Source organism: Xiphophorus couchianus, chromosome 4 (assembly GCF_001444195.1).
Source record: "Xiphophorus couchianus chromosome 4, X_couchianus-1.0, whole genome shotgun sequence".
Taxonomy (NCBI): domain Eukaryota; kingdom Metazoa; phylum Chordata; class Actinopteri; order Cyprinodontiformes; family Poeciliidae; genus Xiphophorus; species Xiphophorus couchianus.
Window position 1 is genome coordinate 17,107,452 of NC_040231.1, and position 13,793 is coordinate 17,121,244.

Sequence of the window (13,793 nt, forward strand, 5' to 3'; positions counted from 1 at the left end):
CACCTCGTCCCTTGATGATAAGTGGCGTCCTGTCTTCATGCTGCGGCTATCTCCTGTCACACAGCACAAGGTCATGCTTTCAAGGGTGATCATGGGAATTAGAGTTCACCATTGTAAAAAAAAAAAAAAGAAATCATGAGGACTTGAACATGAGGGACGAACGGCTGTGGAAACTGTCCTGTAAGGACAGATTCAGTCTGTTTTTTGTGTGAGTGAACCTCACCTGATAATGTGCTGTTCAATCAACAGGGATTTTGCCTTGATTCAGCTCTTTATCCAGCATCTGTGTCCATTTTATGCTCCGTTTTAATGAAAGTAAACACAGGGCTTTCTGATACTCCAAGCTAATTTTTTTCATATTCTATTTGATTCACAGGTACAAGGTAATTACACATTACTCATTCATAGAGAAGTACACTAAAAAAAGAAAGAAAGTTATAGAAGTAATGAAAAGGCTCTTTTCCCTGCCCTGGCAAATTATCTTTTTGAAATTAATACTTAATATTTCAGTATTGTTATATATTTTTAATTCACTCTGCATTTTTGCAATCATAATGTATCTTTCCACATTCATCGCGGTGCTCAGCCTTGACGAGTACTTCAAATGTGAATTAAGGCACTCCATTTTAAGAGGAAAACGAGTAATAATTCAAAGATATTAATAAAACATAATAATGTTATTCAGGAAAATTGAAAGTAGAAAAACAGGAGAGAAAAGGAAGGAAACATTAACTCTTTAAGTGTTTAGTGATGTTTCGCGGTTGCGTGTCTGGAATATGATGTGCGGAGAGGGGAAGAGCGGGTCACCGGAGTGCAGGTTGTTGTCTCGGTGGTCTGATGGAGACCATGAGGTCAAGGAGAACACATGATATTGTTACTTACTTTTACCAAACCATTCATTAACATGGATGCTGTGTATATATATCGCTCATTTTCTGACTTGGTACATGATGCAGACAGACAGAGGTGTGCAGCAGAATGAACTCAGGAGGGGAAGGATTAAAGCTTACTCTTTCTCTCGTTGACTTATAACTTGGGTTGTGCTCTTTTCACTCCCCTAACTTAGTCTCTCTTAATTTAAGATTAACTGGTGAAAATTAAATTTATTTTTTCTTACTGGGGCTTTAAAATATAACAGAAGGAATTTTTTATGATTCTGATGGTGTTAAAATGATTGAGATGTGCTGGTAATACCACTGCAGTAATTTTCCAGCTCTACTTAAGTTCTAATGTCAGTGATAGAATGGTTCAGCCTGGCTTGGGGTGAAATTATTTCTCTTTGCATGTGAAGTAGATATGCATCCTGTGGTTGAGAATTTGGTAACTGGTTCAGCACAGACATCAGTGCAGCTAAATGCAGCACAGGTTGTGTCACCTGTATGGCCATTGGTGTGTAATATTTGCAAATAAGTTGTGTTCACTAAGTAAATCTGCTTTTGTTTCAGCGTTTGGGATTTTAACTCTTGCATTGGTGTCACGGCACACTTAATATCAGTTATTTTTCTGGATAGTTGTGTTTCCGTTGTGTTAGTCTGTTGCTCCCGCTGCAGAAACGGGGCAGTGCTGATGGTGCTGACAGAGTCTTGAGGGTCCACTCTGCAGTCATGACTTCTGCCTGGACGTTTAATCCCACGGGGCCACACTGCAGCAGTCTGTTGACCAGCGGGGCAAGTTGAGCTTACGCAGGCACTTTAAGACTGTGTGAGCTCCCTTTTTCACTGTCTATGTCTAAAGATTATGCTAATACACATTTGTCCATTCATATTTTGTTGTAAACAGTAGGTTAAATAAACGAACACAGCCATTATTTTAAAAATATTTTTTTCGTTTTTGTTTTCTAAATCACTAAATACAAATCAATAACAAAAGGAAGTCGATGTTAGAAACACAGACTGGTGTTCTGTCTTTGTAATGTTTTTAGTTATTCTCCTCAGTACACACAGATGTATCATAAACTCGTGTTTTTATTCAACTGCAGGAGTGTATGTAAAAAAAAAAAATGTAAAAAAATTGTAAAATGTTGTGGATTCAGTTCAGTGTTTTTTTGTGTGGAGTGGATTCATTTTGCACAAAATATGGCAGCGTGATTTGGGATTGCTTGGAGCCAGCAGTGATGTCATTAGGCAGCACCTTGGATGATAAGGCAATCCCAGGCACTGAATAAATAAATAAATTAAAATCATTTCTTATGTATTCTTTTCACCTCCCTGCACAACCCTTCTCTCCCGAATCCTGACCCCCTCATCCCTACCCCCAACTGCCCACCTCCCCTAAGTACACATATCACAAATACAACCCTTATGTAGTCGTCACCGCTGCTCCCTTCCCCCTGCGTGTCCACAGGCATATCAGGGAGAGGGGGGGGGAATGAATGCAGGTTTTTAATAAATAATGCATCCTACTAATATGCATTCAGGTGGAGTCAGTTTTCGGCCCATCTCGCGCACATCCGCAAAGAGGAAAAATATAGAATCCAAGAAGGGAAAGCTTTCCTCCTGAACTGAAATCGTTGACGGCTCGATAATAGGCTAAAACAACGAGCACGAGAGTGAAAGAGTCAGAGAGGGAGAGAATGATGAGAGAGAGGGAACCGGGAAAGAAGAGGTGAAGGGGGGGTAAGAGAGAGGGAGAGAGTGGCAAGCATATTATAACTCATCCATGTGGATCACCCTAGTAGATTGGGAGCAATCCCTTGTTGAAATTGTCTTCTAAACACTTAGAGAGAAGGAGACAGAACAGAGCGGCCAGCCCATCTCAGTGTGCCTGTGTGTGTGCTCTCACACTGCCTGCTATCCCAGCCAAGGTAGAGAGACCTTTGACAGACTGCGTGTGTGTGCGGGCGTGTGTGTATGTGTGTTTCACCTTGCTCCAGTGTGTGTTGCCTATCTTGTCAGGCAGCCAGCAAGTGTGTGATGGTGTGTGTGTATGTGTTTGAGCAAGAGGGAGAGAGAAGATGCATCTGAGTGTGTGTGTGGTGGAGGAGGTGGTGGGTATTATGCACCCTGGATGTTGCCTCGTGCTTTAAACAGTTGCCTACAAGCCCAGGTAGTGTGTGCCGGCTTCTAAATAAGCAGCACATTCACCGTCCCCTTCAGGACGGGAGGCAAGGCTGCAGAGTGTGAAATCAGACTAATACAGTGGCGTAGGACTGAGCAGGAGCAGGAAGAAGCTCCCGCATGACTTACTCAGACTAGAGGGGTAGAGAGAGAGAGGGGTAGAGAGAGAGAGAGAGGACAAGAACCAGCAGAAGATAAAGAGGGGATTGGACATCAGAGATAAAAGGGAAAAAACAGAAAGGTCAGTATTTTTTATTTTAATTTATTTTATTTAGTTATTTCTGCTCTGTGGACGCTTCCTTTAAGTCTTTCCTACTTTCAGTGGAGTTAGTGTGGAGCTGGGACTGAGCCTGTGACTGTTCTGATTTGCTAGAGAAAGTATTGATTGTAAGTTTGTGGGAAGTGTGGTTATTTGATCCTGCCAGGTGAGAACAGATAGAGTGGAGGTGGGGGGACCAGTATAGAGTGGCCTAACCTTTTATTTAGTATGTGTATATGTAAGAGTGTGGAGTATATATTTTTTTGTTTGCATAACTTTGTATGTGTCTAGATTTAGTTTTACTGTACATGGTGTGCACCTGCATTCTGTGTACTTTGCTTTCTTTTTTGAAATTTTCTGAATTTATGCTAACAGCTAAGGTAGATGTGCATATACCTGTGGAAGTGCAGAGATTTTAAAGTCTAGGGGTGAATGAGACAATACTCCACAGAATCAAATGGGTCATGATGGGGCGGAAAAAGAGGACTTTTCATCTCCAGTTTGTGTGTATGACGTAAAGAAAAGATGCTCGTGACAGACAGACGGTGTAAAGCTCGAAACACAGCGAACAGTCAGTATGTCATGCGGCGACGTGCTATCCAATCACAGCCTGCGTGCACATATACAGAAAGACCATGTGACCATGGCGCACACACAAGATGGTGTCCACAGTTACTGTACGGAAATTTTTGTCCACAATATGATTCAGAAAGTTTTTTCTTTATCAATTAATTTTAAATGTTTAATCATCACACTTCTTACATCTTAAACATTTTGTCATGGAGTTACAATTCTAATTAATATTGTATTGATAGCAATAGCAGTGACTTTTTTTTCCAAAAAGCATATTTTTAAGCAGGAAGGAAAAACAAAACTGTCAACATACAGATGTGTTCAACCACACACACAGGCATAGGAAAAGTGAAAAAGCCCGGACTACCAAATTGTCAGCAATACTAAAGACATCAACACAAAAATTTCAGCCATCCATCACAGCTGTCGGCCTTTTTCTGTGGCGACAGTGATTTATTCCAGGGCTGAAATTATTTGGAGTCTCTTGCTCCCTAACTCACTGGCTCTGTCGCTTACATTCACTGACACACACACACGCAACCCCCCCCTACCATGTACAGCCTCTCCTCCAGTCTTAATAGGTGTTGGATTTGTCCTGTTGTAAATTTCTGAAGTAGAGATGTGATGTATGTGGAATTATATATGTCCTCTTAAAAAACTGACCTTACTAATATCTTCTTGGGTATGTTGTGTGCTGGGTGCTAACAATGTTTCATCTATGATGAACCCTCGTCAGTGTGTGACAACAAATACTCACAATGTTTCTTTAAAAGACGGTTTAATCAAATCTCTAATCCACAACAGTCTGCAGAATAAATTTAAGTTTAATTTTTTATATATATATTTTAAGAACTAACATTTCAAATGTCACATTGCAAACTTTATTAGATTTTACTTTTCTTCATACAGATGAAAATAAGTTTAAGTCTTAAATTTCTTGTTTTAAATATTGAAATTAAACTATATATATATATTTCCTACAAATCCCCATTCAAAAGACTAGACTTACCCACCAACTGAGACAAGAGATAAAAAGTGTTCAACTGTATTTTTTCACTTCAGTTACAGCAGATTGTATTAAAAATCAGTCATGTTTAATAGATGTCAGCTTTTCTCTTTTTTTGCAGCACTGTAATGATGTAAATAAAAATAAAATCTGTCACACAGTGGTGACCCAAATTCTAAACTCCCCTATAAATTCCACACAGGAAGTGGCAGGCGTTTCTCTAAGACTATTTTTGACATGTGTGCTAGCCATGCATCTAGCAGAATAAATGCGGAGACATTAATTAAAACTGATATGCAGTGAGTATTTTTTCACATACTGTGCTTGTTTGTTTGTAGAAATTATGAGCAAAACAGCTGCCCACAGCAGTGCTAGTTTGACCCCCCTCCTTTATTTTTAATACCACTGTCATTTCATTTCCTTTCTTTTCTGCACAGCCTCTCTGGTATTCTTTTCAGATGTCGGATGATAAATCAGGTCTTTTGTGCGGGAGCATTTATAAGTCAGTCCAATGCCCCTAATAACCCCACTCTTCCAACAAGCGCACACACTTCTCTAAGCTTGTGCTCTACCTCTAAGCCTTAGTCCAAGCCCTATGGCTGCATCTTAAGATTGGCGTGTGCATGTCTTTCTTCAAGTGGGTACATGCACATGGAGTCACGTGGCGTTGCGCTCACTGCTGTTGTTTTTGGTGGATGGGTGTTTTGTTTGATTTGCTTAAACATGCCAGTTTTGCACATGCATGGTCAGGAGCCATCAGCTCTTGATATTTTCGTCTTCATTGCTGATCCGAGGTGGCCTGTGTGGTTATGGAGTTGAGCAGAGCAGAGATTGCTTGGTTATGTGTCAGCTCTGCTCTGGCCTTTTTTATATCTGGAGAAATGATGTTTGTGCTGGCATTGAAATCGGCCAAGGGGGTCACTCGGGCTCAGTCAGAGACAAAACTCTGAGCGTGCCTTATGTTAACAGAATCCAGCGCACATTAAAAATGAAACATCTGGTTGTCTTGTTGAGCAAAATACATCTGAGGGAGTGAGGAGTTGGCAGAAAATAAATAGCTAATTGAAATTTAAATTAATCTTCACAGAAAATGTACATGAACTCAAAGAAACTTTAAACACTTAAAAGTTCCACAAAGACAGAGTATGATGTACATTATTAACCAGCCAATCATTACAGTCCAGATGCAGTGGAAGTCATATGATGCCTTTGTGATTCAGGCTTGCTGGGCTTCTGCATAGTGATTGAGCTCAGCCTAAGGTCTGGGCCTTGTCATGATAAGGTGCCAAACTTAGCTTTACTTCTAAAATCCTGGATTAATGCCTGCTTTAAGAGCTTAGCATGGTCATCCATTCAGACATGCACTGGATTGACTGGCCTACCCTGGCTGCCTGTTATCTTCTTTGAAGTTCTACAAGCACAGTACACTATGAAGCACCACCACTTGCTGTGGGTATTCATGATGTCCCCTACTAAGACTTTTTACCTTATAGAAGCTTTTTAATTATGTTCCCACCCCCCCAATACAATTATTATTTATTTCTGTAATCAAACAAAGCAGTGCACAATTTTTATAAAATGTATTTTTCATTTTTATGACAGGATGCTGTTTTATAGAGTTACTTTAACATGTGGCCACAGCTAAATAATGTAATATCATTTTGCGTTTATTGTTTTCCACTAGCAGCGGACGATGTGGGTCTCTGGGAAAGAGTTAGTTTCAGTCCCTTTCCCACACAATTGTTTACCTATTAACTTTAAGAATTTTAAGTCTTATTCACTTTAAAATAGTTTTTTATGAAATTATTTGTATGTTTCTAAAAAGCTTGCTGCAAAAACAGCTGTTTTTTTAAAGAAGTCATCAAAATGAAATGATGACCCACAATCTTATGAAAGTACATTTTTGCTGCTGATTTTGAAATGCATATAAAATAAATATGTGCAGCCTGGACGTAAAGCATGCCGTAATTTGCTCTGACATGCTGGGTGTCCGGCGTTATGTTTGAGGTGAAGCTATGACATTATTTTTAAATTGTTGCATATTAGTTATCTGCATAAAGAATTCCACAAATTAAAACACCACCTGGTCGTCTGTATGGTTGTTCTCACTATCATGACTCTTTGTCATATTTGTTTGAAAGGCTACAATGTCTTAAAATGTGGCAGAAGATATGTTAGTATTTTTGCTATTGATAAAACAAATATCCTGTTATACTTTGGCTTTTTGTTGTTTATACTACTTTCCATTCAAGGAAAATAGAATGGATGTGAAAACAGTTCAATGCACTCTTTCATGTCCCCTCACTTCTCTGAGCCTCAATATTAAAAGAACATTGTGCTAATATTTGGCTATTATTTCAGTCGTACTAGAAAATGCAGAATTAATATTTGTTTTTCTTTCTTCCTTTATATTTTTACTCAAAAAATACTTTCTTGAAAAATGCTTCTGATTTTACCTGTACTTTGAGAGACAAAGTGTGCAATAGAGCTAAAAAAGCAACATTTTCATAAGGTTTTTTTTTAAAACATGATTTGTAATATATCAAGTACTCTCTTTTAGTAAATAAGTTTTTTCTCAATTATAGGCACCTGTTCTCTTTATGAAATATATTCAGGGAAGGCGGTGCAGTGATTAAATGCAAACTACAAGCAAGTGATTGTGAGGCAGATTTTTGAGTCTAACTAAAATGTCCATAAACTCCATGTTGGATTTGGCCTTTGGGACAGAATGTCAGAAATACAGTGTGAAAAGTCTTATAAGGACTTTGTGATGTTTTAGACTGAGTAAAAATTATTCTTGATTCCTATCTTACATTGTGTCTTACATTTTTGCACCTTTATTTTCCATAAAAATAAAGGTAGTACATTTGTAAAACTGACTAAGTATATTTCCGATCATGATAATTGTCATCATTATCATTCGCACTAGTAGTTGAAGCAGTAGTAACAAAAGTAGCACTAGTAGTACAATTAAAACTACCAGTTTTAATTGTAATTAATTGTAAAGTGTAACTCTTGTGTATGACAGATTTTGTCACTTTACTCTTGACATTTTCTGCTGCATATCCTATTATCCATTTTTGTAAGATAATAAGATAGGTAGGTAACTAATGTATTTAAAAATGTGTTCAATGAGGCAGGTGGTGGTTTTTTTTTTTTACAGTTTCACCAACAGAAGTTTTGAATGGAATAGCTCCTGATAATCTACAGTCACAGTTTGTTTTTCATCTTGTGCTGTTGGTAAGAGTAGCGATAAAGGAGTTTGGAGCTATGTTGATTCCATCTTGACTACTCTGCAATAACTCAGGAGTGGAGGAGAGGGCGGGGTGGTGGGCAGCCACCATTTTACTCCTTCAATCCTCCTCCGCTACCACTGGAATATAATCTGCTGTCTCCTGACCTTCAAATCATGCAACGCTAGAGCCATTTCAATTGGCCTGTCCACCATTAACGTGAAACGCCCTCTAAACACTCTGCTTCTGCTCATGGAAGATTTCCCTTCTCCCAGCATGTTTTCTTTCCTCGTTCCATGCTCCGTTTTTCCATGTCTTCTTCTGTTTCCATCATGCCCCCTGGATCCTCACAGCTGTGGAAGGTGGGAACCTCTTGCACTTTAGAACTGTGCCACCACAGGAGATACTGCTGGTCAAAAGATGGGAATGGGAAATATTCCATTTGTTGTTCTCTGAAATGTTTGTGTTGCACCAAATGAACAAAGAAAAACCGTTTTAGAATACATTGTAAACAGACTATTTTCTTTTTCAAAATATTGGAGTTCACATATGACATTCATCCATGAACTGCTCAACCACAGTGCTTTAACCCACTAGTTTTTTGAAAACAAAAAACTATTTTGAATAAAATATGAAGGCAAAAAAAAACAAAAACTCTGATTTCTGTCCAACAAAAATGTAAGGAAGCTCTTAAAATATTATGAACCTACATTTTGCAGTTTTTAAGGAAGTGCCAAATCCCTTGTCATAGTGCATCACATTTACAAATCAGACGGGTCCCCCTTCTTACTCCAAAAAATGTAAGGAAGATGCACTGATTGGAGCATAAAATCCCACTCCAAAACTCAGCATGTTATGTTGCCAGTAGATGGATAGATCTATTATTGAAAGAGGACATATTTGATATGATCTGAATATTAAAAATATATCAGAGGGCAAACAACGTTCATTGCTGCCATCTGATCTGTGCTGAGAGATGTGTGTCAAATCTCGAGGGAGAAGCTTTATTCGGCAGGGTCAAGGGGTTTTCTAAGTGCTTGATGAGATGCAAGAAGTTTTATTTTTATTATATTTTTGTTGTTTGGTTAGCATTAAAGTATCACTGGTGCCTTTTAAACATGATCTTTATCATCAGCCCAATTGCTAATTATTTTACCATCATGAACATAGATGAATGTATTATGACCTAGAAATCTTCTGACAACAAAATATCTTCACAAACACTCATATTTCAGCATATTTTCCCTCCATATGATGTTGTTTTCCTGTTTTTGCTCTGACTGATTTTATTTCATCTTGTCACTGTTTATTATCATCTGTCTAGGGCAGTGACAAATGTAAATGTGACTTAATGCAGCTGTATGACTGATTGTGCGGCAGCTTTAGTGAGGTGGGCAAACTGGTGAGACTGGTTTGTTTATAAAGTCAGTGTTTCTTGGCCACATATAAGTCCTCATCTTAAAGCTTCTGTGTAGTCTATTCCACTGGTTGTTATTACGTATAATAAATGTGTTTATGATTAATGACTCCACTGGGGTTTATCCATAATGCTATGACCTCAAGGTAAAATTGAAATGCATGCACTGGATGTAGAGCATTTGTATATTATTGCTCAATATACTTAGCAGCCATTACATTTGTTGGCCCTGGTGAAAATAAAACAGAAGGCTATGGGGTTTCAAATCAACAGGGCCACTCTAAGAAATGGACTTATTGGAATTGCATTAAGTTGATTAGACTGAGAAATGAATACTGTTTACAATGGAGCAGTGTTAAACACTCTTGTTTCTCCCAGCTATAGTAGTGCATCGACAGTCAGTCAGCATCAATTAAAGCTCCTGATCTGTATATCCTGAGAGCCTGGTCCTGTTGTCTTCTAATAAAGCCAAGCCTGTGGCGGCAGAATGTTTCATTTCCTCCTAGAGATTGCCCCCAGTAATGCCGAGCACTTATCATAGTACAGGAAAAAGACTGTAACGACACAACAGTCAGATGCTTGATGCCCGGATCAAACCGAGGCCAGATGATGAAGCACGTCTGAGCACCATGTCAACATTTTACACTGCAAAAATACCTGATACGTTAGAAGAAGATGACTTTAAATTTCATGTTGTGCTCCAAACTCTGTAGTAAAAAAAAAAAAAAAAGTGACAAAGTTGTTCACTTAATAGGTTTTTCCATATGTAAGGTTTGGGGAATACAAGGTATTTGGGGAATATTATAAGCGGTTGCATGTGTCTGTTTGTTCAGATGAAAATGAAAAATGGGGTCTGGGAAATACAGGGTTGTGAAGGGGGCCAAGCTGTCCCTGGCCATTCATTCTCTCTGGCCCCTCTGTCTAATTAATGGGGCACATTCATACACGTTATTGCACCAGAGGGTCTGTCACTCATTAATCATGTGACCTTCTGTGGCACATTTAATGACCTTGGAGGAGTAGATCAGCTGGAGATGGCCGAAGCTGTGGAATTAAATTGTTTCTGGAAGTGGTCATGGCCACATCAGGTACTTTAACAGCCTCTCTGCTCGGGCCCTCTCCTGTGCCTCATCTGAAGGATCTTTGCAGGCTCTGCAACCAAGATGGGAAAGAAAACTCTAGGGCTCTGGTCTAGATTAGGGAAAGAAGCAATGTCAAAAAAAGAAAAGTTTTTTTTATTCTAATAGAATAAACAATGAAAAAGATGCACACATTTCTTGTAAACATGCACTCTCCATACCTTAATGGAAATGTCATGATTTTCAAATATTTTTTTTTTCTATTAAGTACAAACATGAGAATGTTGCAAATCCTTTGCAGGCTTAGGAATTACACATTTGTCTATGAAACATTTTCAAGTAAATAGAAAAGCTTAAGTGCAGCCTAATGTTTGTATATTTTGATTTGAACCCCACTTTAAAGGTTATGCATCCTTTCTTCTGTATTATCACTCCTCAAATTCATGTTTATTGAAGATTTATAGAGTTGGAATGATCATGCAGTTAGCAGCTTAAATAAAATATTTTTCTTAAACCATAATACTGGCCTAAAATACCTAAACCCGTCCTCTGTCTGAGACACTTTTAATTGAGACTTGAAGGATGCAGCTCTGGAGGCTGGCTTAATTTCCTCCGGCAGGAAAGTAGTCATTAAGCAAACAAACAAAAAAAAAACAACAGGTTTTTCAGCAGAGATGACAGGAATGGTATGTTTTATGTTTTGCAATCTACCTTCTTATTTCTGTGTTAAGTCTAAATTATTATTTTGGAGTGCATAAATTTGACCTGAAATGAAAAACATCAAAATACAAAAATAAAATCACATTAAATTGTGTTTTAGGTCAAGAAATTATATATTCTGTTCATTTTTAAACAGCTACAGTTTCTTGTGAAGGGTAACTAAGGGTCACTGCAGTGGAAGATTGACCAGTTTATTAATGCAATAATTCTGTGATCTAACTAAAGCACTGATGTAATTTGAGCCTCCTAACTGCATAATGTTATTGGGGGAAAGCAATATTCAAGTTCTTTTTTTTGCAGAAATGTGAATACTGATGTTGTCTAAAAGAATTATTCAGTGGAGTCATTAAAACAAGACAAAAGAAAATGTCTAGGTTAAAGACAACTTCCACAGTATCCGTTTTTTCCTCCAAGAGTAAAGCTGGAGGATTTTCCATATAATGAATGCCCATGTTGTTTATATAGCAGGTCTGCAATTAATGTTTGCGCAGCACCAAAATGGTACTTATGTTTTGTTGCATTTTTAAATGTGGGGAAAGAAAAAGAAGCAATTAACAACAAACTTTAAAAAAAAAAAAAGTAAAAGAATCTCCCACAATTCCCCATTCCACTGTGTAAAAAGTACTGAAACATATTGTTGTTCTGCAAACTTTCAGGATTCCACTTCATGCAGGAATTCTCTTACAGTGAGGTTTGGAAATTCCCTTTTTAAAAATTTTTTTTAACCTTTTTTTACTGTCCTGATCACTGCATGTCATAAGATAAACATGAGTTATTTTTTTAGACTTGCTTTTCCGAGTTTTAGTTGTTTTAAACGTCTTTGCCCTATGTATATGAGCTAGTTTAGTCCAGTGGCTGTATCTTGACATTTTCTTAGGAAGATCAACACACGTCTGACTCACTTCAAAGCCATGTTCTGTTGTCTTTCCCTATTTGATATCACTAATGGAAATTGGCCCTTTATTAGATATTTATACTACAGGGCAACAGAAAGGCATGGATTATTAAAGTAACCAGAGACTTTGACTTAAAAATGTGAAATTGTGAAAGAACAAAAAAGCCAAAAAAAAAAAGGCATCATAGGAATTGTTAGTTAGATCAGTATTTGCGGCATGTGTGTATTTTTTACATATATTTACAGGGGTTATTTCATAGGCTATAAATAGCACACATTTACTGCATCATGTTAGACGCTACCACATTCTTAGTTGCTTGATAGGCACCGTCTTTCAATTAACATTTTATTAACATTTTAGGAAAAAAATCCCAATTTCTTTGCATCCAAAGTTTAAACGCAGATCTCGTTATGGCTGCCACCTTCTGTTCACAGCGGCAGCGTGAAAATGTTGGCTTTCTTCTCAGTGACATTGAAATGGAAGGATTTTGTTTATCCCCATCTTTGTTTATTTAACATTTTGCTCAGTGGGGGGAGTTTCAGATAGATTGTTTTCAAGACAGTCCCTGCAGACAGCGAGCAAACACACTACAGCTTCATCAAACAGAACAATCTTCAACTTTCCCCTTCTACAGCGTGCAGGGAAATGTGACTGAGAGGAACATCATAATGGAATATGATTGAAAATGATCGGCGTAATTTTTGCGTGCATCTGTAACAGTATGCCAGCGTTGTTTTTTTTTCAGAGGATTTATTTAGAATCATGTGTAAGTGTACCCTTACATAGAAAAAAAAGCACAGTGATGGATGAAAACATTTCATTTTCATGTGGCAAACATTTGCAAGTTGGGTTATTAATGGATTCATGCGCGTGTGATGGATTGTCGATGTGCAGGGATTGTTTTATTTCCTTGCCAAGGAAGCGTCAACAGAAATTGTGGCACATGAAATTCAACTTGAAAAACAGGGAGGGAGCTAAAATAAATCTTTGTGAGCTGAAAAGTGAGTTAACCCCCCTGGTATGAAATGAGTTCGGAATTGAGTTCATTTCACATGTTTGACTCGTCTTTGTGTAAATGTGAGCAGGGCGAGAGCTGATGGAAGCAGCAGCGTTTTGAAATGTATTTATAACAAAAGAGAGAGAATCTGTTGTCAAAAGTGGCATCTTCAGTGTCAGCATGCAGATGTTCAAAGCTTGCAAGGGACAGTTATGAACTTTTGCAACTTCACTCATTAAAACGCATCAAATCAAACACACAGAGGCTGTGCCATTACCCCCTCTCCCTCTGTCTGCCTCACTGCTGTCGTTCGTCTCCTTCCACCATCCCATTTCTCCTTGTCGTAAGCGCAGGCCTGATTAATATTTTTCACCGTCCTGTAACCATGGCAATAAGGTCACTGCATATGATACTTAATTGAATCTTCCCTGTGCTTTTGTGTGCGCCTCCACTGTCCGGGCAATAAAAATCTTCCGCTGATGACTCCGAGCCCCTTTTCTGCTCCCCTCCATCTTTCTCTTCATGTTTGGCCCATGAATTTATTCATTTGTTTCCTC

The 13,793-nt window shown here is 38.2% G+C and overlaps 1 protein-coding gene across 1 annotated transcript in view; it reads left to right on the forward strand.

Moving 5' to 3' along the window:
- The first annotated feature begins 3,044 nt into the window (after positions 1–3,044).
- zfhx3b (zinc finger homeobox 3b) overlaps positions 3,045–13,793 on the forward strand; it is a 221,581-nt gene continuing 210,832 nt past the window's right edge. The window contains exon 1 of the mRNA XM_028014074.1: positions 3,045–3,297. The gene's annotated coding sequence lies outside the window, so the exon portion shown is untranslated. The remainder of the gene's footprint in view (positions 3,298–13,793) is intronic.